Source organism: Saimiri boliviensis, chromosome 10 (assembly GCF_048565385.1).
Source record: "Saimiri boliviensis isolate mSaiBol1 chromosome 10, mSaiBol1.pri, whole genome shotgun sequence".
Lineage (NCBI taxonomy): Eukaryota > Metazoa > Chordata > Mammalia > Primates > Cebidae > Saimiri > Saimiri boliviensis.
The window spans coordinates 93547753-93574813 of record NC_133458.1 but is presented as its reverse complement, the minus strand read 5'-3'; the positions used below and the strand labels follow the sequence as shown (position 1 = coordinate 93574813).

The 27061-nt window shown below is 40.5% G+C and overlaps 1 long non-coding RNA gene across 2 annotated transcripts; it reads left to right on the top strand.

The window, feature by feature from the left end:
- Window positions 1-1761: 1761 nt before the first annotated feature.
- On the top strand, window positions 1762-26285 carry LOC141579969 (uncharacterized). Of its 2 annotated transcripts, XR_012511961.1 has the most exons (5): window positions 1762-2139; window positions 5010-5051; window positions 9349-9402; window positions 19189-19308; window positions 26132-26285. It is a non-coding gene; the product is annotated as an uncharacterized LOC141579969 (long non-coding RNA). The 2 variants fall into 2 exon arrangements; XR_012511962.1 differs by lacking the exons at window positions 19189-19308; window positions 26132-26285 and adding an exon at window positions 16932-17037.
- The last annotated feature ends 776 nt before the right edge of the window (window positions 26286-27061 follow it).

The following is a 27061-nucleotide window of genomic DNA, read 5'->3' as shown; positions in this document are numbered from 1 at the left end:
GGGGGATTGGTTTAACTGAGAGCACAGTCAGCATCCATACTCTTACTTCCTAACCAAAAAACAGGGCAGCTTAGAACCTGAGTCCAGTGCACTTTTAAATTCTAAAATCCTGATTCGATTTTGTCCCTCCTTGATGTATTCTATGCAATTTATTTCAGGCTAGATATGATTTATTTTTTCTATTTCTGTTTTACTGACCACTCACTCAGCCAAGTACTTGACTTTGGGACTACCAAATCTTTGAAACCATCTCTGAGTCGAATACTTCTGCCTTCTTTGAGTAATAGAATGTGCTACTTACGTTTAAAGACACATGTTCTTCAAATATAAAATAGAAATCTAGAGGGCAGGTAAAGTTCAACAAACACATATATTTTTATTTTTAAAGTTAGATGGGAAAGAACAAATGAAAGAGGAGCTGCCTACACACAAGTTCAACCTCCATTAAATTGTCAAGAAGTATCATTTAGAAAGGGCTTCAATATGCAAGGGACATTCCAGGAGGGGTTATAACTCTGAAACTTTTAAAAATGTGTTTGCTTTTTCTGGCTAGTTTGTAGCGCAGCATACCTCCTAAATTGTTTTGACTCATATTTCTTAATTTTTTCCAAGGCTGACTCATTACCTAACACACACTCGCCCCACGAAGCCAGACGATTAACATAAAGTTTCCTTGCAATACAACTTTCCACATTCTCCTCCATCTCATTGCCATGGGATCCTACTGATCTCAGCAGAACCTGTTGCCCAAAGGGACATCAATGGTTGTCAGTGTTTGAAGAGCTAAGCTGGAATCCTCAGCGTTTTAGTGCCTTATTTTTAACACCACCAGCCATCAGATACAGCTGACCTTCGATTGCAGAACTACAAACAAAAAATCAATTAAACAAGTACGTTCAGTTGGCGCTAGTCTCTAAACACCTTTGTTCCCCACCCCCCACCCTCATCTTGTCCTCAAAACATCCTTAAATGACTGCATTTTTAGTTTATTGGAAATAAATGAAAAGACAAATGTCTCTTTTCCAACGTGTTCAGACACAACTAAAACACGTGTCCCCATTTTTTAATCAGCTCATTAAATTTTACTCTTGTATTAAAAACGTGTTGGTAAAACGTCTAGTCACGAGGCTCATCTACAGAAATCAGATTGTTTTGTATTTTCATTTAGGCTTGTGTGGTTAATTGGTTGGGAAAAAATACACTAATACTTGCAACAGAAAATAAAACATATTTAGCGTCTTTTGTTTCCTTTTCAAACTGAGACACTTTTTAGCCACGTTGGACATTTTTACGATTTACGACCCACTGCGTTCTAACTCGCCACAGAACCGTAACAAGAATGCAGAAAGCCACGATTTAAAAAGGTACCCCCCACAACCTCCAACCACCGAAATACCAGCAACACGGTTCTGGCTAAGTATGCACGGGAATTTTCCTATTCTGAGGAAAAAATGGGGTCCTTCCTTGAGGACACGCAGGGGACAGCTGTCCAAGGCTTGGAAGAGGTCGGTTCGGGCGATTGAGTCGCTCCGGCAGCGGCTGCCGGCGGGAACTCCCGGCTCTGCCTGGGCGGCAGGGAGCGGGCGGCCGGGCCGAGGGAACTGCCGGAGGAGATGCCGTGGCCTTGCGGGGATGCAGGGGAGCCCCGAAGCCGAGATCAGGAAAGCTTTCTTCCCTCGGCTTCCCAGCTTTCTCCCTCGGAGTTCTTGACCCAACGCCGCCGCTCCGTTTCTCCAGTTTCCTGGGCCCCACGCAAAGCACGAAGGGAGCAGCATCCGGGCCCTTCCCTGGCCTGAAGCCGTCGCGCCTCTGGACTGACCCGGGCCGGCGCAAGGCGGGAAAGGAGCAGCATCCGGGCTCTTCCCAGGTTTGCGCTCAGGGAACAGCGTGGGGCCTGAGCTGTTCCGGACCGGCGCCGTTGGGTGGCTTCGGAGGAAAGGGAAAGTGAGTCTTTGCACGACCCCGAGGCCGCGAAGAGTCCGGCTTTGTCTCGGGAGACAAGGAGGCCTCGCGTTTCCTCATTCGGTTCCTGCCAGCGTCTCCCGGCTTCTAGCGTTCTTGAGGCGCGGCCTGAGCTGCCTGCGGCCGCCACCTGACTTCCCGGCGAGGGCCTCGAACCCAACATTTGAGGACACCCAGGTCTGAGGCCTCGCCCCTCATCCTGTGCTCTCTAAGATGCGAAAGGGGAAGAGAGTTTAATTCCCTGCCCACCCCCTACCCCAGATATGTTCAGGATGTACTTAATTGAGTAACGCGTTCATTCTTCTTCTAGTTCAACTGAGTAGTTTTAAACAATTGCTGTGGGGTTTCCGAACACTGAATATTCAGGGATGCATCCGTGCCTTGCTTCCTAAATGCCCTCTCCTCCTCCAGTTGCGGAGTCAAATGCCTTACGCCTTGCCTCAACTCACTTCTTTCTAGCAGGTTTCCAAGTACTGCTTCCCACTCCTAACAATGGCACTTTTTTTTTTTTAAAGTTTTTTTTTTTTTTTTTTTTTTAGACGGAGTCTCACTCTGTCTTCCAAGCTGGAGTGCAGTGATGCGATTTTGGCTCACTGCAACCTCCGCCTCCTGGGTTCAAGCGGTTCTCCCGCCCTAGCCTCCCGAGTAGCTGGGATTACAGGCATGTGCTACCATGCCCAGCTAATTTTGTATTTTAGTAGAAACGCGGTCTCGCCATGTTGGCCAGGCTGGTCTCGAACAACTGACCTCAGGTGATCCATTCACCTCAGCCTCCCAAAGTGCTGGGATTACAGGTGTGAGCCACTGCGCCCGGCCACAATGGCACAGTTTACCCGGGAGGCTTTGTTACACAGCGCCTGACTGGAAATGTGAACTGGACTCCCCACAGGGATCTTAAATTCCAGTAACACGAAGAAACAAGCCCCGTGTACGGCTGGGTGTGGTGCCTCACGCCTGTAATCCCAGCACTTTGGGACGACAAGGCGGGAGGATCTCCTGAGCCCAGGAGTTCGAGACCCGACATGCAACATGGCGAAACCCCATCTCTACTAAAAGTTAAAAATACAGAAATTAGCCGAGTCTGGTGGTGTACACCTGTAAACCCAGCTACTTGGGAGGCTGAGGTGGGAGGATTGCTTGAACCCAGAAGGCAGAGGCTGCAGTGAGCTGAAATCACCCCACTTCACTCCAGCCTGGGCGGCAGAGGAAGACCTTGTCTCAAAAACAGAAAGACACAGTCCTGTGTAGTGTAAAAGCTTGACTAGAATTCAGGACGCCTATGTTTTGTATTTTTTTCATTTCACCTTATGAGCCTGGATAGGATACTTAAGCTTACTATGCTTTCAAGTTTTTAAATGATAAAGTGACTTTTTGTTGACTTTCAGGTTGTCCTCTAAAATTTACATGGTTTTTCAGCTATTACAGATCAGGAAAAGGAGAGGTCCAAGATGTTAAGTAACTTGTCCACTGAATCCAGTGCCCAAACTCTTACCCACTTTGTTACAGCATTTATCCTAGGGCCAGCCTGGGACTGGGCGTAAGTCATTTACAAAGAGGCTACCATTTTGTGATTCGAGTGCTGCTGTAGTGGGTAGTTGCTCATTGGTAAAAATAAATTAAAGAGCCAGAGAAACTGTTTAGTATCAGGCATGTATGCAAACTATGGCTACACATTTTTTTTACACATTTATTCTATTTTAGATTTTGGAGGCAAGGTATCACTCTGTCACCCAGGCTGGAGTGCAGTGGTGTGATCACTACTCTTTCTACCTCCCAGGCTCAAGTGATTCTCCCACCTCAGCCTCCTGAGTAGCTGGGACTACAGGTGTGTGCTACCACACTCTGCTAATTTTTTGTAAAGACGGGCATTTGCCATGTTTCCCAGGCTGATCTCAAACTCCTGGGCTCAAGCAATCCATCCACCTTGCCATCCCAAAGTGCTGGGTTACCCGTGTGAGCCACCGTGTTCAGCCAAGAACCATTTATGTTTATAGGTTATGTCTGTGGCATGCCTAAAGTGAACAAAAATGGAGCTAGTCAATATAAAGTATGATGTTATAGCTCCATGAAAGCTGGCAGCCATATGGTTGGAAGAATGATTTTGCACCCCTCCACCTTCAGTTTTCATTTGGCTATTTCTTATATTGCAAATCCAGCCATAATTTATATTTAAAGAAAAGGAAAGAAGAAGTCTTCACCGCAAAGGGCTAATCCTCATAGTTTACAACTTAACACCTCTTAACTAACAATAACCAGAAACACTAGGTTCAACATGAACTTGAAATAATATATTCTAAGGCCTAATGTCTTTGGAAACCAATCATTCTGAGAAATCAGTTGACACAAAGTCAGATTAAGAGTTGTGTGTGGAACAATGTACTGCTGCTATCTCCTGTTGTTGTTTTTACATTTGTTTTTTATTTAATTTATTTATTTGAAATGGAATCTTGCTCTGTCACCCAGGCTGGAGTGCAGTGGCGTGATCTTGGCTCATGGCAACCTCCACCTCCTAGGTTCAAGTGATTCTCCTGCCTTAGCCTTCTGAGTAGCTGGAATTATAGGCACATGCCACCACGTGGGACTAATTTTTGTATTTTTAGTGGAGACAGGTTTTCACCATATTGGCCAGGTTAGTCTCGATCTCCTGATCTCATAATCTGCCTGTACTGGCTTCCCAAAGTGCTGAGATTATAGGCATGAGCCACTGTGCCCAGCCTCTCCTGTTTTTTCTTTTTTAAGTTGCGTAAGTGAACAAGGACTTGGTATAATTATCAATATTAGAAATTACTGACATTGGCCGGGCATGATGGCTCACACCTATAATCCCAGCACTTTGGGAGGCCAAGGCAGGCAGATCTCCTGAGGTCAGAAGTTGGAGATCAACTTAGCCAACATGGTGAAACCCTGTCTCTACTAAAAATACAGAAATTAGCTGGGCATGGTGGCAAAAAAGAAAGACATGACTGACATTATTTAGTTATATCTAGAATCACAGAATCAAAGAAGAGACTTTTAAATTCATCTAATCTGGCTTCTCCATCTTGCAGGTGAAGAAACTGAGGCCCGGAAGGGTGTTAGCAGTGATAATGGTAAGAAAAAAAAATTACTTATATCTTTAATATGCACTTTAAGTATGTATTTAATAAAACAGGAAAAAATTAATTCCAGGCTAGATATATTAATAATATTAATAATTAATTATGCTATTAAGCATACTAATTATAGTAATCATTAAATATTGAAGAACTTAAAGTTATTAAAAATAAGCAAGTTTGAATAAACAGATATTTGGCCAGAGGGTTTTTTCTTCCTATTTGCCTTCATAAACCCTGTATGAAGGGTAACAGCTTAGATCTCTCCTGCTCAATGGGTAAAGAGAAACTGGCTGATCTATTTTATGTCTTCCATTTTGCAAATTCCTTACATGATTTTCCAGATGAGGCAGAGAAAAAAATCAAGAAAGCAAGCTTTATAATTGCCCTGCCTAGCCTGGCACGGTGGCTCACGCCTCTAATCCCAGCACTTTGGGAGGCTGAGGCAGGCGGATCACGAGGTTAAGGGTTTGAGACCAGCCTGACCAACATGGTGAAACCCCATCTCTACTTAAAAATACAGAAATTAGCCGGGTGTGGTGGTGCGCACCTGTAATCCCAGCTATTTGGAAGGCTGAGGCAGGAGAATCACTTGAACCTGGTTGCGTTGAACTGAGAGAGAGGCATTGCACTCCAGCCTGGGTGACAGAATGAGACTCAGTCTCAAAAAAAAAAAAAAAAAAGAAAATTGCCCTGCCCAAGCAGCTCAGATGGCATGTTAGCTCCCTGGTCAACTGTTTGATTCAGGAACCTTGGAAATTGAGGGCATAAAGACTTAACTTGCAGTTCATTATCTTACGTAAAATATACTCTTTGCTGTCGGACATGGTGGCTCACACCTATAATCATAGCACTTTAAGAGGCCAAGGCAGGAGGATCACTTGACCTCAGGAGTTCAAGACCAGTTTGGGCAACATGGAGAACTTCTGTCTCTACAAAAAATACAGAAAATTAGCCAGATATTCTGGCACGTGGCTGTAGTCCCAGCTTCCTAGGAGACTTAGGTGGGAGAATCACCTGAGCCTGGTGATCAAGGCTGTAGTGAGCTGTGATTGTGCCACTACACTCCAGCCTAGGCAACAGAGTGAAAAAAAAAGAAAGAAAGAAAGAAAGAAAAAAATATTCTTTCTATGAGAGAAATCTAGACTTCAGAAAATTGTGACAACTTCTGTTTTTATGTTAACGTTTATTGAAGACTTTTTTTTTGGTGCTAGATGCTGAGCTAAGGGTTTTATATGTATTATCTCATTTTTCCTCACAGCGTTCTTATGATGTGAGTTTTATTATTCCCATTTAAACATGGAGAGACTGAACTTAGGGAAGTTTTGTAAGTTCCTCACCACTACACAATAAATGATTAGCAAAGTTGGAATTTGCAGCCCATGCATTTCATTTGATTATCACATGTTGAAATCTCATTTTAGGACTGCAAAAGTAGAAATGTAATTAGAACTAATCAAATTTAATTTTATATTTAAAATATTTATATTTTAGAAGCCTGGTGTTAGGTTGTTATAAATCTGTACAGATGGAGCATCCCTAATCCAAAAATCCAAAATCTGGAATACTGCCAAATCTTAAAGCTTTTATGTGTCAACATGGCACCACAAGTGAAAAATTCCACACATAACTACTTAACAAAAACTTTCTATTTTATGCAAAAATTACTTAAAATATGGCACAAAATTACCTTTAGGCTTATGTACATAACATATATATGAAACATAAGTGAATTTCGTGTTTAGACTTGGGTTCCATCCCCAAGATATCTCATTAGGCATATGCAAATGTTCCAAAATCCAAAAAAATGAGAAATCTGAAATGTTTCTTGTCCCAAGTATCTCAGATACGTAATACTCAATCTGTGTATACGGTATAAATGATCTTAGTTATATGACTATATACACACATAGAATAAAGTTTATTTTTATTTTTATTTTTTGAAATGGAGCGTCTTATCACCCAGACTGGAGTCCAATGGCATGATACTGGTTCACTGTAACCTCTGCTGCCTGGGTTCAATTGATTCTCCTGTCTCAGCCTCCCGAGTAGCTGGGATTACAGAATCCCTCCACCATGCCCAGCTAATTTTTGTATTTTTAGTGGAGATGGGGGTTCACCATGTTGGCTAGGTTTGCCTTGAACTTCTGACCTCAGGCAATATGCCCACCTTGGCCTCGAAAAGTGCTGGGATTAATGGTGTGAACCACCGCACCCGGCTGATAAAGTTTATTTTTCTATCTGTGGGGTTGCTGATAGAATTGAAGCTCTCAGAATAAAAATGATTTGCTTACAATACTGACATGTCAGTGGAGGAATAGCATGATTCCATATTATACATATACAATTATTATAGAAAATAAGAAAAAAGTATCCAGTTACTATCACATTCCCTGAAATACAGCTTTTTTTCTATAGTCCAGTCTTTGTCTCTAAGTATACTTTTACTTAGACGCAATTATGTTACCACAATGTTGAATTTGATTTGTTTTTTTTAACTTAATGATACATCATAAACATAGTTTTATTTAATGACTGGTTAAAGCAGTGTATGTACCACTACCTATTGTATGAGAAGTTTTTCTTTCTTTTCTTTTCTTCCTTTCTTTCTTTCTTTCTTTTTTTTTTTGAGACAGAGTGTCTCTTTGTCGCCCCATGCTGGAGTGCAGTGACACTGCCTTGGCTCACTGCATCCTCCACTTCCAGGGTTCAAGTGATTCTCTTGCCTCAGCCTCCTGAGTACCTGTGAATACAGGCTCCCACCACCACACCTGGCTAATTTTTGTATTTTTAGTGGAGAAGGGGTTTCACCGTGTTGGCCAAGCTTGTCTCAAACTCCTAACCTCATGATTTGCCCTCCTCAGCCTCCCAAAGTGCTGGGATTGCAGGCTTGAGCCACTGCACCCAGCCAAAACTTTTTTTTTTTTTTTTTTTTTTTTTGAGATGGAGTTTCGCTCTTGTTGCCCAGGCTGGAGTGCAATGGTGTGCTCTCAGCTCACTGCAACCTTCACCTCCTGGGTTCAAGCAATTCTCTTGCCTCAGTCTCTCATGTAGCTGGGATTACAGGCCTGTGCCACCATGCCAAGCTAATTTTGTATTTTTAGTAGAGGTGGGGTTTCACCATACTGTTCAGGCTGGTCTTGAACTCCTGACCGCAGGTGATCTGCCCACCTTGGCCTCCCAAAGTGCTGGGATTACAGACATGAACTGCTATGCCTGGCCTCTTTTTTTTTTTTTTGAGATGGAGTCTTGCTCTTGTCATCCAGTCTGGAGTGCAGTAGTATGACCACGGCTAACTGCAACCTCCGCCTCCTGGGTTCAAGCAATTCTTCTGCCTCAGCCTCCTGAGTAACTGCGATTACAGGTACCCGCCATCGTGCCTGGCTAATTTTTTTTGTTTGTTTGTTTGTTTTTGTTTTTTTTGTTTTTTGAGACGGAGTTTCGCTCTTGTTACCCAGGCTGGAGTGCAATGGCGCGATCTTGGCTCACCGCAACCTCCACCTCCTGGGTTCAAGCAATTCTCCTGCCTCAGCCTCCTGAGTAGCTGGGATTACAGGCATGCGCAACCATGCCCAACTAATTTTTTGTATTTTTAGTAGAGACGGGGTTTCACCATGTTGACCAGGATGGTCTCGATCTCTTGACCTCGTGATTCACCCACCTTGGCCTCCCAAAGTGCTGGGATTACAGGCTTGAACCACCGCACCCAGCCAATTTTTGCATTTTTTATTAGAGACGGCTTTTCGCCATGTTGGCCAGGCTGGTCTTCAGCACCAGACCTTAGGTAATCTGTCCGCCTCAGCCTCCCAAAGCGCTGGGATTACAAGCATGAGCCACCGTGCCTGGCTTCTTTTAACTTTTTTGAGTGGAGATGGCTACCATCTGAACCTTTTATTTTCAGAGAATTTTAAAATTTTAAGTCTGAGAAGGCCATATCCTCGCTTTCTCAGTAGCCTCATCTATTTCTAACACAGCCATGGTAAAGGTGCTAGAGATGGCATTTGGTAGTGACTAGGTCTAGTGGTTTGACAGTGCAGACGACAGCATAAGGTTTGGGGCAGGAGCAGTTGTCTCCTCACCAGACTGGCTCTGTGGTGACTGTTAGCCCTGGTTCTGACTGCCAAGCTTTTCATTTTTCAAGCTTGATTTGAAGTCTTTCTAGCAATGTTCTGAGCTACCCATCTGTTCCTCTTCCAATTAAAATGCCAATATTCAGTTGCTGTTGCTTATAACTAGGAAAGCTGATACATGTACCATGTAATATACCAAATAATTTAGCTTTGAAATTTTTTAGGGCCTGTGGACTGTGGTCTGGAATTGTAGGAGGAAAATTGGACTATAGGATTTGGTAAGTATCTATAGAAGGTGAACCAGAAGCCAACTTCTTTATATTCCATTTTTTCTCTTTACCTAGCTTTGTTCTATTTTAATGCACATTCTCTTTGCCTTGTCAAACCTATGCAAATACATAAAAACAGTGAATACTGAACCTTTTCTTTACTCACCAAGAAAACTCAAATTTATCTAATTGAGTTGGAGAGCATAATTTATTTTCTATTTTATTTTACAGCCTTCCAATCTTACTAGCTTGAGTATTTATTCTTCTGAGGCTCCTATAACAGTAGTTGACACTTGTTGATCACTTACATTGTGCTGGGCACTGTGCTAAGTACTTCATATGGATTGACTCATTTAAATCCTCTTTACAACCTTATGAGGTGTAGATGCCATTATAACCCCCATTTTATAAAACAGGAAACAGGATGAGAGGTCACCCAGTTGCAAAATAGCAAAGTCCACTTTTAAACTCAGCGGTCTGGCTCCCAAGCACTCATTCTTAATAACAGTCTCTACTCTTTCCCCTAACTGATTTGACTGACTAGCAATTTTTTTTTCTTTTTTTTCTTACCTTTCCTCTTTCTTCTCTTCTCTCTACTTTTTTTCTTTCTTATTTGAGAATGTCATGAAGGCATCTGTGCAGACCCTGATTGAGCATCTATAATTGTGTAAGGTGAGTGGTTTGGTACCTGTCAGCTGCAGGTACCCTTGACAAGTGTGTATAGATTTCCTTTTCTAGCTCTAGGAATTCCTCCCTGCAACTTCTTTGGAACTTCTGCTCTTGTCTCCTTGTTCTGGTTTCTATCTTGCTGCCTCTATTTGAATTATTTATCATTGCTTTGTCTTTTATTAATTAAAATACTTAAGGGATGATATAAAGTTTTTATAGATAGAAGGTGCAATCTCTTTTCAAAGAGCTTACAAATCATTGTACAAGAAATAACCTATTACCTACTTTATATTGTAGTATATAGTTTAGTAATATTTTTATTTGAATTGAATTAGATGTTTAAACTTTTAGGATTTTATTATAAAAATTCTGTAGACACTTGAGGCTAAGAGTTTGAGACCAGCCTGGGCAACATAGCAAGACCCTGAGTCTACCCACAAAAATTCTATAAGAATAATTGGAGGTGACATTTCTTTCTACCCAATATATGTAACTTGAAAGTAAACCTTTAGTTCTGGTTGGGGCAGTGTAGTCAGTATGTGACACGGTTCAACTGCTAAGATTTTTTGATAACACTTGCCTGAAAAAACAAAGCATGTGGGAAATATTAACATACATTTCATGCCCCCAGTTTGTAGAAGCCAAGGGAATGGAAAGCTAAGGAGTAAAAATTATAGAAATTTGAGCTTTTCAAGTTTTTATGAGTTAGAAAGGATGAGAAAAGAGGATAAAATTGACAGAAATGACCCTGGGAAGATTGTGTTTAGGGAAACAGGGATCTGCTTTTGGGGAAATTCTGGAGTTTAAGGATATTACCAAGTCAGAGTTCTTACGGTTTCAAGGTGATTAGTTTTTCCAGACCCAGTGCTGGGATATGTGAGTGACTAGAGGAAATTCTGGTTTTAAAGAAAACAGAGTGAGGAACAACTATGAAAGCAAAGATAATTGACCTATAATTTTATTTAATGTGTCTGTGTCTATGCAATGATGTATATATGCATATGTATATCTCTCTTTAGGAGAAACATTTCCTCTTAATATCACACTGCTCACGTCGTTTACCTGTCTTCTTGAGCTTGATTCAAAGAGCCAAGCTCTTTCTTGCCTTAGGTCTTTGCATGCTAGAATGGACTCCTTCTCCCCATTTCTTTCTATGACCTTGAGGCCTTAGCTAAATGATGCTTCCTCAGGGAGGCCTTAGTGGACTGTTCCTCTCAGAATACATCCCTCTTTGTTATATTCTACCTCAGCATTCTCTGTTTCCTTTACATATTTAACACAGTTTGAAAATTTAGTTTTACATTTTATTAGTATAACTTTCTTTCTTTTTTTTTTTTTTTTTTTTTTTTTGGAGACAGAGTCTTGCTCTGTTGCCCAGGCTGGACTACAATGGCATGATCTTGACTCACTGCAACCTCTGCCTCCTGGGTTCAAGCAATTCTCCTGCCTCAGCCTCCTTAGTAACTGGGATTACAGGTGCCCACTACCACGTCTGGCTCATTATTTTTGTATTTTTTTAAGTAGAGATGAGGTTTCACCACGTTGATCAGGCTGGTCTCGAACTCCTGACCTCGTGATCCACCCGCCTCAGCCTCCCAAAGTGCTGTGATTAAAGGTATAAGCAACTGCACCCAGCCATTAGTATTGCTTTCTAGACCAAGAAGCTTGTCCTACCCATGGCCTATGGGCTGCATGCAGTACAGGACGGCTTTGAATGTGGCCCAACACAGATTTGTAGACTTTCTTGTTTTTTTTTTTTGTTTTTTTTTTTTTTTGAGACGGAGTTTCACCCTTGTTACCCAGGCTGGAGTGCAATGGCGCAATCTTGGCTCACCACAACCTCCACCTCCTGGGTTCAAGCAATTCTCCTGCCTCAGCCTCCTGAGTAGCTGGGATTACAGCCACACGCCACCATGCCAAGCTAATGTTTTGTATTTTTAGTAGAGACGGGGTTTCACCATGTTGACCAGAATGGTCTCGATCTCTTGACCTCGTGATCCACCCGCCTCGGCCTCCCAAAGTGCTGGGATTACAGGCTTGAGCCACCATGCCCGGCCATTTGTAGACTTTCTTAAAGGCTTTGAATGTGGCCCAACACAAATTTGTAGACTTTCTTAAAACGTTATGATATATATATATATATATATATATATATATATATATATATATATATTTTTTTTTTTTTTTTTTTTTTTTTTTTACAAAAAAAAGTTCTCCTAGAGTCTGCATGGAAGCCTTGGGGTACGGTGAGAGGACAGAGAGCAGATAAGAGAAAAGGTCTGGAGAGTCAATGAATGGACAGGTTAAGGCCAGTGGTAGAGGGTTAGAGAGGCTGGGGATGGCTGATGAAACGAGATATATATTTTTTGATATGTATTTTTAGCTCATCAGCTATTGTTATTGTTAGTGTATTTTGTGTGTGGCCCAAGACAATTCTTCCGGTGTGGCCCAGGGAAGGCAAAAGACTGGACACCCTTGTTCTAGACTATAAGCAACCTGTGTCCTGGGAGCTTTTCTGCTTATGCATCACTTTATGTTTATCCAGAAGACAGTTCTTATGACATAGTAAATGCTCAAAAAGATGTTGAATATATGTTTGTATTAACTAGGGTCCAGCTAAGCTGCTGTAACAAAGAAACCTAAATATAAAGTCGCTTAAATATGGCTGAAGTTTAATTCTCTTGCATGTAACATTTTAGAGGAATGTAAGTGTCCACACTGTTGGGGTGCCTCAGCACCATGAAGTCCTTCAGAATCTGTTTCTTTCACTGTGCTGCTCTGACATTTTCTTGTCTTGTCTGTATGGTTGAAGCTGTGTCACCTCCACATCCCTATTTCAGTTTTTAGGAAGAGTAGTAGAGGAAAAATGGAGAGCGAGCAATTTCCTGTGAAGTAAATGACTTGTAAGTTGTACGTATCACTTCCATTTACGTTCTATTCTTTTTCATGTTTCTAGAATCATAAAATTTATTTTTGATCCAAAACATATAGATAGATGAAATATTCAAGATAAAAAGCTAGGTCAACAAACATTTATTAACATGCTCAATACTGGATGGGTACTGTTGAAAATAAAATATATGTAAAGACAGGGTTTCTTATCACCAGAGATTTACAATATAATTGGAAAATTCACTGACATTCCATTGTGATAAACTTAGTGTGGCTGCACCTAGTATACCAGGAAATACTGTTTCTGGGTGGGTGGCCGTGAACCTAGCTAAAATGGAAGGAGAAAATGGGCATTGGGATAACTAACCCATTGCCTCACTGTTGGCTAAATGCTACTGAAAGAATGAATATATTTTTAAAAAGAATAAAGAATAGATATTCATTATTGCATGATCAGAGTTTGGAATAATGTAGGGGTTTGAGGGCTATTTTGTTTTTGGTTTTGATTTTGATTTTGTTTCTGTTTTTTTGTGACAGAGTTTTGCTCTTGTTGCCCAGGCTGGAATGCAGTGGTGTGATCTTGGCTCACTGCAACCTCTGCCTCCCAGGTTCAAGCAATTCTCCTGGCTCAGCCTCCTGAGTAGCTGGGATTATAGGAGCCCATCACGACTTCGAGTTAGTTTTTGTATTTTTATTAGAGACCAGGTTTCGCCATGTTGGCCAGGCTGGTCTTGAACTCCTGACCTCAGGTGATCTGCCCACCTCAGCTTCCCAAAGTGCTGGGATTATAGGCATGAGCCACCACGCCTAGCCTTGATGGCCATATTTTAGAACTCCAAGAAATATGGGTGTGATAGAAAAATATTAGACACTAACATCGAATATGCTTCGTGGCAACCTATTCATCTGCACATTTTGGGGCAAGGGAGTTAAAGAGCTAAGAAAGTTGCTTAGGCCAAGAAATTGTGCAAAAGAGGTCAGCACTGGGTATTGTAGAGATACACCTGGCTTTGCTTTGGGGAGGATGGAATAGGAGCTTCTTTGCCTTCAGCAAGCTTCTAGGAATAATCCTTTATCTGCTGTTAGCTAGGCAAGACCCCCTCTAATACCTCCCTGGCTAGAAGGAAGCTATGTTGAGGCAAGGACGTTGTTTGATTACAAAACTTTGTTATCCTAAATTCGATACCAGCAAAGGCTTTGAAATTTTTAGTTCAAAAGCAGGGCAAAACTTGTAACTATTTTAAAGGATTTGGATAAAATTAATGTTTCAATGATATATACTGATATAAACATAACTTTTTAAAGAGTGTAGGCTGAGCATGGAGTTACATGAAAATGCTTGCACCTGTCCTCCCCTAAAGTGGCTAAAGGCATCTTGGCAAAGTTTGTCATCAACTATCTTCTTCAAGTGACTACAGATAAGAAGAAGGGGCCCTGCTGCTGCCACAGCCCTTTTTCTTTGTGGCCACGGTAGACACTGGGCTTGACATTTGCTTCTCTGGCCTTAAATTCCCTCTGTACAAAGAAAGATAACTCATTCCCCTCCTCTCGTCTCCTTTCATATTTGGCTGAAAGTTTGGGAAGCCCATTTCAACCCGTTCTTTGCCTTTCAACATGTCACATTCCTTCAAGCTGAGCTCACAGGTCTGTCCTTATGAAACCTGCTCTGACTCTCCCCAGGGGGAGTGAATCCCATCTCTCCTGTTCTTTTTCGGTGTATTCTACTTGTCAGAGCACTTCTCACTTTTGGACGTTAAATATTTTTCATCTGTTTGTGACTCCTCTTTGAAACTACTTCAGGATAGAGATCATATCTTATTAATCATTGATTCTCTCTGCCTTGTACAATACCTAGCACACGGTAGACCCTTGGTAAATGTTTACTGAATGCATGAATGAGTGAGTAAATGAGCAAATGATCCTTTGGGTTCTTTCTGTAGCCTCTCAGCTATTCTAATGTGGTTCATGACTCCTCAAGGCTAGGAATATAAAGTGTGGTTGCAAGTTCTTCCTTGTTTCTAAAATATTTTCTCATTTGCTTACTGAAGTTAAATTGAAATCAGAATTCTTTAATGGAGAAGCAATTGGCTTTTCATTATACAATAAGGGATAAATGGCTTAAAATGTCAATATTGCATGAATTAACGTACTGCTAAAATGTACTGGAATTAAAGTGGGCCAGGTGTTGTGACTCACGCCTGTAATCCCAGCACTTTGGGAGATTGAGGGAGGATTACTTGAGCTCAGGAGTTCACAACCAGCCTGGGCAACAGAATGAAACCTCATCTCTACTAAAAATAAAAAATAAAAAAAATTAGTAGAGTGTGGAGGTACACACCCATAGGCCTAGCTACTTGGGAGGCTGAGGCAAGAGAACTGCTTGACCTGGGAAGTCAAGGCTGTAGTGAGCAGTGATTGAACTTCTGCACTCCAGCCTGGATGACAGAGTGAGACTCTGTCTCAAAAAAAAAAAAAAAAAAAAAAAAAAGGAAGTAAAGTGTAACCAGTCAATCAAAAAGTATAAATAACATACTAGAGTCTTTTCTGTTTTGGGGGTGGAGGTCAGAGAGAAGTTGGTGTTTGTGCTTTAGTGAAGATGGGAGGGAAAGGGAGGTCAAAAGGTCATTTAGATAGCTACAGAGAATAGAAAGAGAAACTAGGGACCACTTATTTAGCACTTCCTTAATGTTTCAATTTTCAAGAGATGGAAGTATGGCCTAACTGCTCTTATTCACAATTTTATGAGAATATTGTTGGGACCTGTACAGCACAATAACACCATCTTATAGAATTTGTTAAGGTCTGGAGTGTTTGTGAATGTATGCACTTAAAAAAGTTGATTTTGTTACAGAGAAACTAAATTTTCAGGGGAGTTAATTAAGGACTTAGATTGTACCCTAAAAAGTCTCTCCTAGTAGTAGATTAGTATGGGTACTTTGCATGACTAGGTGATATTGGAGATGGCCCCAGGCAGGAAGGGGTGGATGGTATGCCAAGATTGAGTTTTGAATTGGAGCTCCCTAAATGGAGGCTGTCATAATCTGCAGTTTTGGGTAAATTGCTGTTATCAAAGGATCACTGATAACTCATATATATAATTTTTTTTCTTAGAGACAGGATTTTACTCTCTCAGCCAGGCTGGAGTACAGTGGCGTCTTTGGAAGTGGAAAGCAAGTGTAGTCATATGTTGCTTAATGACAGGATTATGTTCTGAGAAATATGTCATTAGATTATTTCATCTTTGTGCAAACATCAAGGAGTGTATTTACACTAATCTAGATGGTATATAACCTACTACACATGTAGGCTATTTGGTATAGCTGTTCCTAGGCTACAAACTTGTACAAAATATTACTATACTGAATACTGTAGGCAGTTGTAATACAGCGGTATTTGTGTATCTAAATGTTGAAAAGATACAATAAAAATCCAGTATAAAAGATAAAAAGTTTATGCCTGTATAGGACACTTACTATGAATGGGGCTTGTAGGACTGGAAGTTGCTCTAGATGAGTTAGGAAGTGAATGGTGGGTGAATGAGAAGGCCCAGGACATTACTATCCACTGTTGTAAACTTAATAAACACTATACATTGGTTGGGCACAGTGGCTCACGCCTGAAATCCCAGTACTTTGGGTGGCCAAGGCAGGTGGATCACCTGAGGTCAGGAGTTTGAGACCAACCTGACCAACATAGTGAAAACTGTCTTTACTAAAAATACAAAAATTAGCCAGTCATGGTAGCAGGCAACTATAATTCCAGCTACTTGCAAGGCTGAGGGAGGAGAATCACTTGAACCCGGGTGGCAGAGGTTGCAGTGAGCCAAGATTGTGCCACTGCACTCTAGCCTGGGTAACAGAGCAAAAGTCTGTCTCAAAAAAACTAAAAAATAAAACAAAACAAAAAATCATTGTATACTTAGTGTACACTAAATTTATTTATTTGTTTTAAAATTCTTTCTTTATTTTTTGAAACAGAGTTTCACTCTTGTTGATCAAGCTGTAGTGCAACGACATAATCTCAGCGCACTGCAACCTGCATCTCCTGGATTCAAATGATTCTCCTGCCTCAGCCTCCTGAGTAGCTGGGATTATAGGTATGTGCCACCACACCTGGCTAATTTTTGTATTTTTAGTAGAGACCCGGTTTTGCCATGTTTTTGAGGTAGAGTCTCACTCTGTAGCCCACCCTGGAGTATAGTGGCCTGACCTTGGCTCAGTGCAGCCTCCACCTCCTAAGCTCAAGCGATTCTCGTGCCTCAGCCTCCTGAGTAGCTGGGACTACAGGCATGTACCACCATTCATGGCTAATTTTTTGTATTTTAGTAGAGATGGGGTTTCACCGTGTTGCCCAGGGTGGTCTTGAACTTCTGAACTCAGGCGATCTGCCCTCCTTGGCCTCCCAGAGTTCTGGGATTACAAGCCTGAGCCACCAGGCCTGGCCCACTACATTTATTTTTTTAAATTAATTTCATTATATCTTGACAGCTATGACATCACTAGGTGACAGTAATTTTTCAGCTCCATTATAATCTTGTAGGACCACCATTGTATGTATGGTCTATTGTTGACCAAAACATCTTATGTGGCGCATGGCTGTATGTGGAAACAGAGGCCCAGTACTACACAACTGGTTGAAAATTTGCTACTTCTATAGTGTCAAATGATGAGTTTGACTTTTAAAAAATCTCCCTTGAACTGGAATTGAACTAGAATCTGAGAGTCAGATGTCCTAGGTTTTCATTTGTGCCTCTATAACTGACTAGCTGTGTAGTATTTCATAGATAATTTCTCCTCTCTAGATCAAGGTGAGATTATGTGAATTTAAGCACCCATTCCAGACCTAGCACTTTCTGTATTTTTATTCAGTAGCAACAATTAAAGCATTTCACATAACAAACCTGTAGCAAAGTCTGGACTGGAATGCATGTCTTACAACCCATTTAACCTCTTTTTGTTTCTTTATCTTTCAAACTTTTAAAAATTAAGGTATAAGGCCGGGCGCGGTGGCTCAAGCTTGTAATCCCAGCACTTTGGGAGGCCGAGGCGGGTGGATCACAAGGTCGAGAGATCTAGACCATCCTGGTCAACATGGTGAAACCCCGTCTCTACTAAAAATACAAAAAATTAGCTGGGCATGGTGGCGGGTGCCTGTAATCCCAGCTACTCAGGAGGCTGAGGCAGGAGAATTGCCTGAACCCAGGAGGCGGAGGTTGCGGTGAGCCGAGATCGCGCCATTGCACTCCAGCCTGGGTAACAAGAGCAAAACTCTGTCTCAAAAAAAAAAAAAAAAAAAATTAAGGTATAATATACACATAGTATAAGAAATACATAAAGCATACTAATCTTAAGTGTATAGATTGTTGAATATTTTCAAAGTATGAAATGAATTATAATTGAGCTATGATAAGATTCATCCTTTTAAATGTAAGATAACTGTAGAGTCAGATAACCACAATCACGGTCAAGATATGGATCATTCTATCATCCGCAAAAGTTTGCTTGTAATCCTTAGTAGTTAGTTCCCTTCTTTTACACAAATTTTCTGGCAACCACTTATCTATTGTCTATCCTTACAATTTTGCCCTTTCCAAAATGAAATCATACTACATATAGGCTTTTGCGTCTTTTTTCTGTAATGCTTTTACGATTCATCACGTACCTGTATTTGGTGTGTATCTTGATTATACCTGATGTGATGTGTATCTTGATTACCTAGATCAAGATATAGAACTTTTCTAGCACCCCAGAGGATTCTTTTTTTTTTTTTTTTTTTTTTTTTTTTTTTTTTTTGAGACGGAGTTTCGCTCCCGTTACCCAGGCTGGAGTGCAATGGCGCGATCTCGGCTCACCGCAACCTCCACCTCCTGGGCTCAGGCAATTCTCCTGCCTCAGCCTCCTGCAGAGGATTCTTTTATGCCCTTTTCCAGTCAGTTCCCACCCCTCACCCCTCACCCCCACTATTCTGACTTTTACTGCTGGATTAGTTTTCCTATTTTTGTATTTCATATAAGTGGATTCATCTGTAGATACTGTGTGTCTTTTTTCTTAATGTAATATCTGTAAGATTTATTCATGTTATAGCTAGTAATAATAGTTTATGCTTTAAAAAAATCACTCTGTACTATTCCATTTTATGAACATGGTGTGTTTCATTTATCTCTTCTACTGTGATGACATTTTGTTGTTTCTAATTTTTGGCTATTTTTAGCAAATCTTTTCTTTTTCTCTTTAGAAATGGAGTTTCACTGTGTTTCCTAGATTGGCCTTGATCTCCTGGGCTCAAGTAATCATTCCACCTCAGCCTCCTAAGTAGCTGGGACTGCAGCAGCACATGCTATCACACTGACTTTGAGTAAGTCTTTTATGAACACACTTGTTAATATCATTTGGTGAGAATATATATCCATATATATCTCTTGGCTATATTCCTAAGGGTGGAATTGTTAGATCATAGGCTAGGTATATGTTTAGTTTTCATAGAGGCTACCAAACAGTTTTCTAAAGTGGTTGCACCAATTTATTAATTTTTTTATTTGAGATGGAGTCTTGCTTTGTCACCCAGGCTGGAGTGTAGTGGCAGGATCTTTGCTTACTGAACCTTTGCCTCCCAGGTTCAAGCAGTTCTCCTGTCTCAGCCTGCTGAGTAGCTGGGGCTATAGGTGCCTGCAACCATGCCTGGCTAATTTTTGCATTTTTTTTTTTTAAATAGAGACAGGGTTTTATCATATTGGTCAGGCTGGTCTTGAACTCCTGACCTCTGGTGATCCACCCACCTTGGCCTCCCAAAGTGCTGGGATTACAGGCGTGAACCACCACACCCAGTTGGTTGTACCAGTTTAATACTCTCACCATCAATGTATTAGAGTTTCAGTTATTCCACATCCTTGTCAACACTTGGTATTGCTAGTCTTATTAACTTTAGCTTTTTGGAGGGTAACCACTGATTCTGGAGTGAAACTGCATGTACACCACCAATAGTTTCATTCAGAGAAGAAGAGAATCAGGAGTGATCAGTCAGGTTCCTTATGTTTCTGGGTAGAGATTTAACAAGGTAACCAATAGGGATGAACAGTGGTAGAGCCATCTTATATTGCCAAGAAGACCTGGTCCTTATTTACCATTCCACCATAGTGATGGTACTGGGGAGCCTTCCCTCCCTAATTCTATAACCCCAGTCCTCTCATTTAGTATTTATTTAATAGCAGTTTTCTTAGAAGAAAATATATGGGTGATTGGTTGGTGAGGACTGCCCATGTTCAACCTTCTTAAACAAAATCAATGAGCCTATTCCTCCTTCATTTGAGATGACCTTTAGAAGCCTGTATTAAATCTCCATTGCAATCGGAGTAATCATCAAGACTGGCAAGGCAATTGTAGAGAATCCAGGACTGGAATGTGGATCCATGTGCATGTGTAGAGCAAAAATCTGGTTTTCATTTGCAAAGATAGTTGTCTCCAGGAAACACAGTGAGGATAAAAGGTCCATTTAAGATTGGGCTGTTATTCTTGATGTTGATAGTAGCAGTTGGGTTTGAGCTGGTGGGTTCTGGGTGTACCCTGCAGTGTGGTTGTTTGTCTAATAATAATATGCCTATGAAAATAAAGCCAAAACTGCCAGATGTTTTTTATTCTAAACCTGATATAAACTGTATAATGGAGTTTTTATGTGTACCTAAGAATCACTATGCATTTTTAGAGTACTTTTGGCCACTCTACAAATACGTGAATCAGATTAAAGAACAATCAGTCAGACTTGAATTAAATATGTATTCCCATAATGGTGATTATCTTTTTTCTTGTTTTGGCATTATTATAGCAAGCTAAAATAATAGAAGATAAGTAGCTATTATAAATGAACCATTAAAAGCAGCAGTAAGCCAAAGTTATCATTGATCTCTCCCTGTCTCTTACTTTATAAAAACTAATGTGAATTGCTATGGAGTTACCTACTTTAAAAATAAATCTGTTGTGTCAGGGTAGTGTGTTACAACAGATTTATTTTTAGGTTGTGTGACCTAATTTTTTTTTTTTACATATAATTTATAGTCTATTGATTTAATCCTCTGAATATATCATCCTATTGGCATAGCATACAAGCATTTCTTTTTCTTTTTCTTTTTCTTTTTTTTTGAGACTGAGTCTTGTTCTGTTGCCCAGGCTGGAGTACAGTGGCGTGATCTTGGCTTACTGCAACCTCCGCCTCCTAGGTTCAAGCAATTCTTTCTCCTGCCTCAGCCTCCCAAGTAGCTAGAACTACAGGTGCGTGCCACCATGCCTGGGGAATTGTTTTTGTATTTTTAGTAGAGACGGAGTTTCATCGTGTTAGCCAGGTTGGTTAACTTATGGTCTGCTCGCCTCGGCCTCCCAAAGTGCTGGGATTACAGGTGTGAGTCACTGCGCCCAGCCAAAACCTTTTCTTAATTGAAAGACAAAAGCAGCTTGGGATAGAATCACCTGGAAAATATTTTTATTGATGATATCCATTTGATCAATACTCAAATAAATATGAGCTTATTTTCAATGACAGTTTCAAGTTTAAAAGACCAAAAAGGAGGCCAGGCACGGTGGCTAACGCCTGTAATCCCAGTATTTTGGGAGGCCAAGGCAGGCAGATCATGCGGTCAGGAGATGGAGACTACCCTAGCTAACATGGTGAAATCCCATGTCTACTGAAAAAACAATACATTAGCCGGGCGTGGTGGCACGTGCCTTGTAGTCCCAGCTACTCGGGAGGCTGAGGCAGGAGAATCGCTTGAAACCAGGAGGAGGCAGAAGTTTCAGTGAGCTGAGATTGTGCCACTGCATTCCAGCCTGGGCGACAGAGCAAGATTCCATCTCAAAAAAAAAAAAAAAAAAAAAAAAAAAAAAGAAAGAAAGAAAAAGAAAAGTGAGTTATAAACTAGAATGTGGAAAATGAACTCAAGTAGCAGACAGTTTAATGTGACTACATAAAACAGTGTTGCTGTGCTGCTAAAACTCTTCCTTCCCTCAGCTTGTGGAAGAGAAATCAGTAGTTTATGCTATTCCAGCCAATACTTGGCATCTTGCCATTTGGGTACACATGCCAGAATGCCCATACCACACCACTACTTTGTCAGTTGAATAGAGCTGCTGGCTTCCTCTTACTGCCAGTTTCAAATTTCTGGCAATGATCAACTATTTACTATAGTCCTCTTATCCCTCCTGTTCATCTGCACATGTCTTAAGCTTAGTGTTCAGCTCCTGAGCTTTTATTACCTGTCTTAGGCAAAAGTATAATGAACACCTTTAAATATCACTGAGAAAAAAACTGAGAAATAGCACATGAAATTAACACAGAGTGATTTGGGCAAGTGCTTTTCTCTTTTTGTCCACTTGCCTACTTATTCATTTGTTGCTTTTCTTGATACCACAGATCTAACCCAGTTATTCTAAAAAAAATGACCAGGCATCGCTGTAATATCATAAACATAACTCAACTTGGAAGGAAGCAATTCGAGGATGGCTATCCTATTACTATGCTTTATTTTTTTCTTCATCTAATGCATGTAGCCATAAAGAATATAGAAGAAGATCTGAATACTCACCCTTTGAAGAAAAAGCAGTGATTTTTTTTTCTTTTCTCTTTTCTTTTTTTATTTGAGACAGAGTCTCACTTTGTCACTCAGGCTGGAGTATAGTGGCACAATCTTGGCTCACTGCAGCCTCTGCCTCCTGAGTTCAAGTTATTCTCCTGCCTCAGCCTCTCAAGTAGCTGTGATTACAGGCAAGTGTCACCATACCCAGCTAATTTTTGTAGTTATAAAGATGGGGTTTCACCATGTTGGCCAGGCTGGTCTTGAACTCCTGATCTCAGGTGATCTGCTCACCTTGGCCTCCCAAGTGCTGGGATTACAGGAGTAAGCCACTGTGCCTTGTCAGAAAGCAGTGATTTTTTTAGTGGTCCTTATTACTCATGCTATCAATTTTATCTGTAATAGGTTCCTGTCAAAATCAGAGTAATTAAATGGAATGACAATCCTGCTAAATGTGTTCATGCCATTGCATTGGCAATAAAGCATGCACAGATTTACAATTAAGGCTTGTCTTTTTCCTTTGCCATAGAGAATTTTGACGAACATTAAGTTGCACAGGCATGGGGATCCAAAAGGATATTCATCAAAATAAAAACACCAGGTGGATACTCTCAGGATTATAATGTCTTCTTATGCAATTACTTTTTTTCACTGCCTATTTTTTGGCTGAATAATAATCATCTTTGCACTAGGAAGAGGCAGAATCAGCTGGTTTCAACCTTTTATTTTAACTCCCCTTTTAAAAATTTGTAGCACAGCATAGAACCATAACTGTTTATTCAAATACATTTGTTCCAGTTCTTAGTTTTTAAAGGGTAGCTGACTTTCACATACAGCACACTGAGCTTTTAATACAGTTAACTTTGGTGCTATACAACAAAACATTAAGATGCATATTGATAATATGATTAATTTCTTAAGCTACCACAGAAATCATCAATGTAATAGAGATAAAGGAGACTTGAAACCTAGCCTAAGCAGTGAATTGACAGCCATCTTTAACCACTATGACCTAAGAATGACCCTGAGCTCTGCTGGGTGCAGGAGCAAGATCTGTTGCAGAGCACAGAAATCAGATATCTCACAGGCCTAGAAACTCCCACTGTGCAAGACTGCAGAATCACTTGCAAATCTGATATACACATAGGTGATAAACAGTGATAAACATGGCAAATGCCATGCTCTTTTATTATATATTTTGAAATAAATAGAGTTGTGAGTGGTTAATGTTTATTTTATTTGCTTTTTGCTTTGCAAAGTTAACATTTATAAAAGAACAATTAATAAGTTTTAAACTATTATTTAAAATTTTCTAACTTGACCTGTTTTCAAATAATTGGTACTACACACACACACACCACACACACACACACACACACACACACACATATATATATATATATACATTTTTTTTTTTTTTTTTGAGACAGAATCTCCCTCTGTCACCCAGACTGGAGTGCAGTGGTGTGATCTTGGCTCACTGCAATCTCCACCTCCTGGGTTCAAGTGATTCTTCTGCCTCAGTCTCCTGAGTAGCTGCAATAATTATAGGCAAGTGCCACAATACCTGGCTAATTTTTGTATTTTTAGTAGAGACAGGATTTCACTATCTTGGTCAGGCTGATCTTGAACTCCCAACCACATGATCCGCCTGCGTTGGCCTCCCAAAGTGTTGGTATTACAGGCATGAGTCACCGTGCCTGGCCACTATATGTAAATATATGTATGTTTTCTTTTTCTTTTTTCTTTGAGATGGAGTCTTGCTCTGTTGCCCAGGTTGGAGTACAGTGGCACAATCTCGGCTCACCACAACTTCCGCCTCCCAGGTTCAAACAGTTCTCCTGCCTCAGCTTCCCGAGTAGCTGAGATTGCAGGCAGGCACCATTTTTTTTTTTTAGACACATTCTCACTCTGCAATCTTGGCTCACTGTAACCTCCACCTACTAAGTTTAAGGGATTCTTGCACCTCAGCCTCCAGAGTAGCTGGATTACAGGTATGCACCACCATGCCCGTCTAATTTTCATGTTTTTAGTAGAGATGAGTTTTTACCATGTTGGTCGGGCTGGTCTTGATCTCCTGACCTCAAGTGATTCACCTGCCTTTGCCTCCCAGAGTGCTGGGATTATAGGTGTGAGCCACTGTGCTTGGCCTGTAAATACATTTTGTACACCTATACTCATGTCAATAATTAATTTTATGTCGGTGGAATAATATACTCTAAAGGGCTTAAATAATATACTCACATGTGGCATTTTATGATAAAATATACCCTTTGTTTTGTTTTGGTAGCTCTTTACCGATAAGGTGTGCTTCTATTTAAACTTTCTTACATCTTTCCAACAAGATCAATGATGATAGTTTGTGGGGGGGGGGACATACATACAGAGATGTAGAGTATGGATTTGAGCTTGATTGCCATGCTATCTTGTTGCAGAAATGCTATATGAGACAGTCATTTTAATAAAGCAGAGTTGTTAATAAGGGGATAGACATTTAGAGGAACTAAATAATAGGAATGCAGGCTACTTCGTTAGCTTTTATTCATTAAAGTGGAGAATTTCGGGGTTGTTTTGTCTTTGGTAACACTTTTTCCTCTAGCGTTCTCACAAATGAAAAGTAGATATACTCACTTAAAAAAAGTTATAAGCAATTTTTTGTACTATTAGCATATGAATAATACTAAAATGTTTACATGTCATTCAGTGAAAATGCAAATGGATGATTTCAGTACCGTCTTCTCCAAGTATAAAATGCATTTAATAATTATTCAACTGTGGGCAACATAGTGAGATCCCTTCTCTACAAAAAATTTACATATTAGCCAAACATGGTGGGTGGTATGCTCCTGTGCTCCCAGCTACTCAGGAGACTGAGGCTGGAGAATCACTTGAGCCCAGGAGGTCAAGGCTGCAGTGAGCTATGATTATGTCACTGCACTCCAGCCTGGATCACAGAGGAGACCTCTATCTTAAAAACAAAAAACAAAAAACTATTCACAAACAGTGAATAATCATAATAACCCTCTGCTCCTCACGTTTCTCTGACTTTCAGTTTTTCAAAGGCCACTGCAGCTTGCAGATAGATCCTGCATTGGGAATTTGCTGGAGTCATTTTGCGAGTTCCTTGGGCAGTTCCATGGGAGATGGACTCCCAGGTCTTTTGGGAGTATAAGATCCTAAGTTAGTGCTAAACACAGGATAGAGCTGGAGCTCCCAGTCTGACTCTTATTGGAGGAAGAAAAAGCCCTTGCCTCATAATTTTAGCACTGAAAAGTGATAGAGGTTTTTAATTAAATCCTAACAAATACCAATATTAGCTGAATCACCTTCCCTCCAGGGACATTAGAGAATGTTAAGTTCAACTTTCGTATTTACCTTCAAGCCCATCGTTTTCCAGGATAGCATTTTATGCTTTTTTATTCCTTGCTGTGCTTTTTATGAGAGAAACAGGTAATGATCCGCATATTCTGATTGGTAATGCTTTCTAATAATATTATCATAACAGTTCTATAACAGTTATCTGAAAACTGTGGAGAGATCTGTGGCTAAGGGAAGAGCTTTGCCTCCCTGGCCCTGTGACAAATGAGGATTTTAATCTGATTCATAACCTTTTACAAACAGCTCCATCTTGACCAGACCACTGTATTGGGCGACCTATTCAATTCATTAATGTTTCACATTGGGCCTAAGTACCTACAATGGGGAAATGAAAACAAGTGAGTACCAGTGACCTCATTAACTTGACTAACACTGCTAAACGAATGGCTTGGCATTATGGAATTTTACCCCATAGAATGTCTACCTGAGGACAGTAACACAGTCTTGCTATTGGCTGCTTCAGAGATTTATATGCTCTGTCACTTTGCTCACTTGCGTAGACCCCAATGCTTTTTCCAAGTAATATTTTTTTGTGTCCAACTGACACCTCCCTGTAAATGAGATGCATCTTTGGTTTGACTTGTTTATCATCACGTATCTAAAATGCTTTAGAAAGTCGAATGCTTCAGGGTTTAGTATCAGGAAGCAGAAATCATTCTAGATCTTTTACAAAGAAAGAGATTTAAATATAGGGAATTAGGTTCTCATAAAATCGGAGGAATGAGCTCAATATTGGGCTTGCAGGAGTGACTCCCAGAATAATACTGATAAACTGGCCTAACATTTTAGCTGCTGCTTGATCATGAAGATGAGGAATCAGGAGGCTGCAGTGGAACTGTAGAATAGAAGAACTCACCACAATAGCCTCACAGTGCTAGTGATAGGACTCTGGAACTCTGCTGCAGGAAAAGCCAGCATCTCTCTCCTCCCTAAACATACAGAGAGGGCAGCAGGGTGATTGCCATCATATCCCTTCCACCTTTCAGATCTCACATGATTTCATCTAATTGGTGGGTCCTGATTCTAGAACTCTTGCTGCAGGGGAATGTAGAAAAAATATGAATTTAGCGTTCTAGCTTCTACAGTACTGAATTGCATATTAGAAGGATGTTGGAATGGTGTTGTTAATTTGCTATTTCCATCTAAAGAAGCAGAAATATGTAACAGATGAGA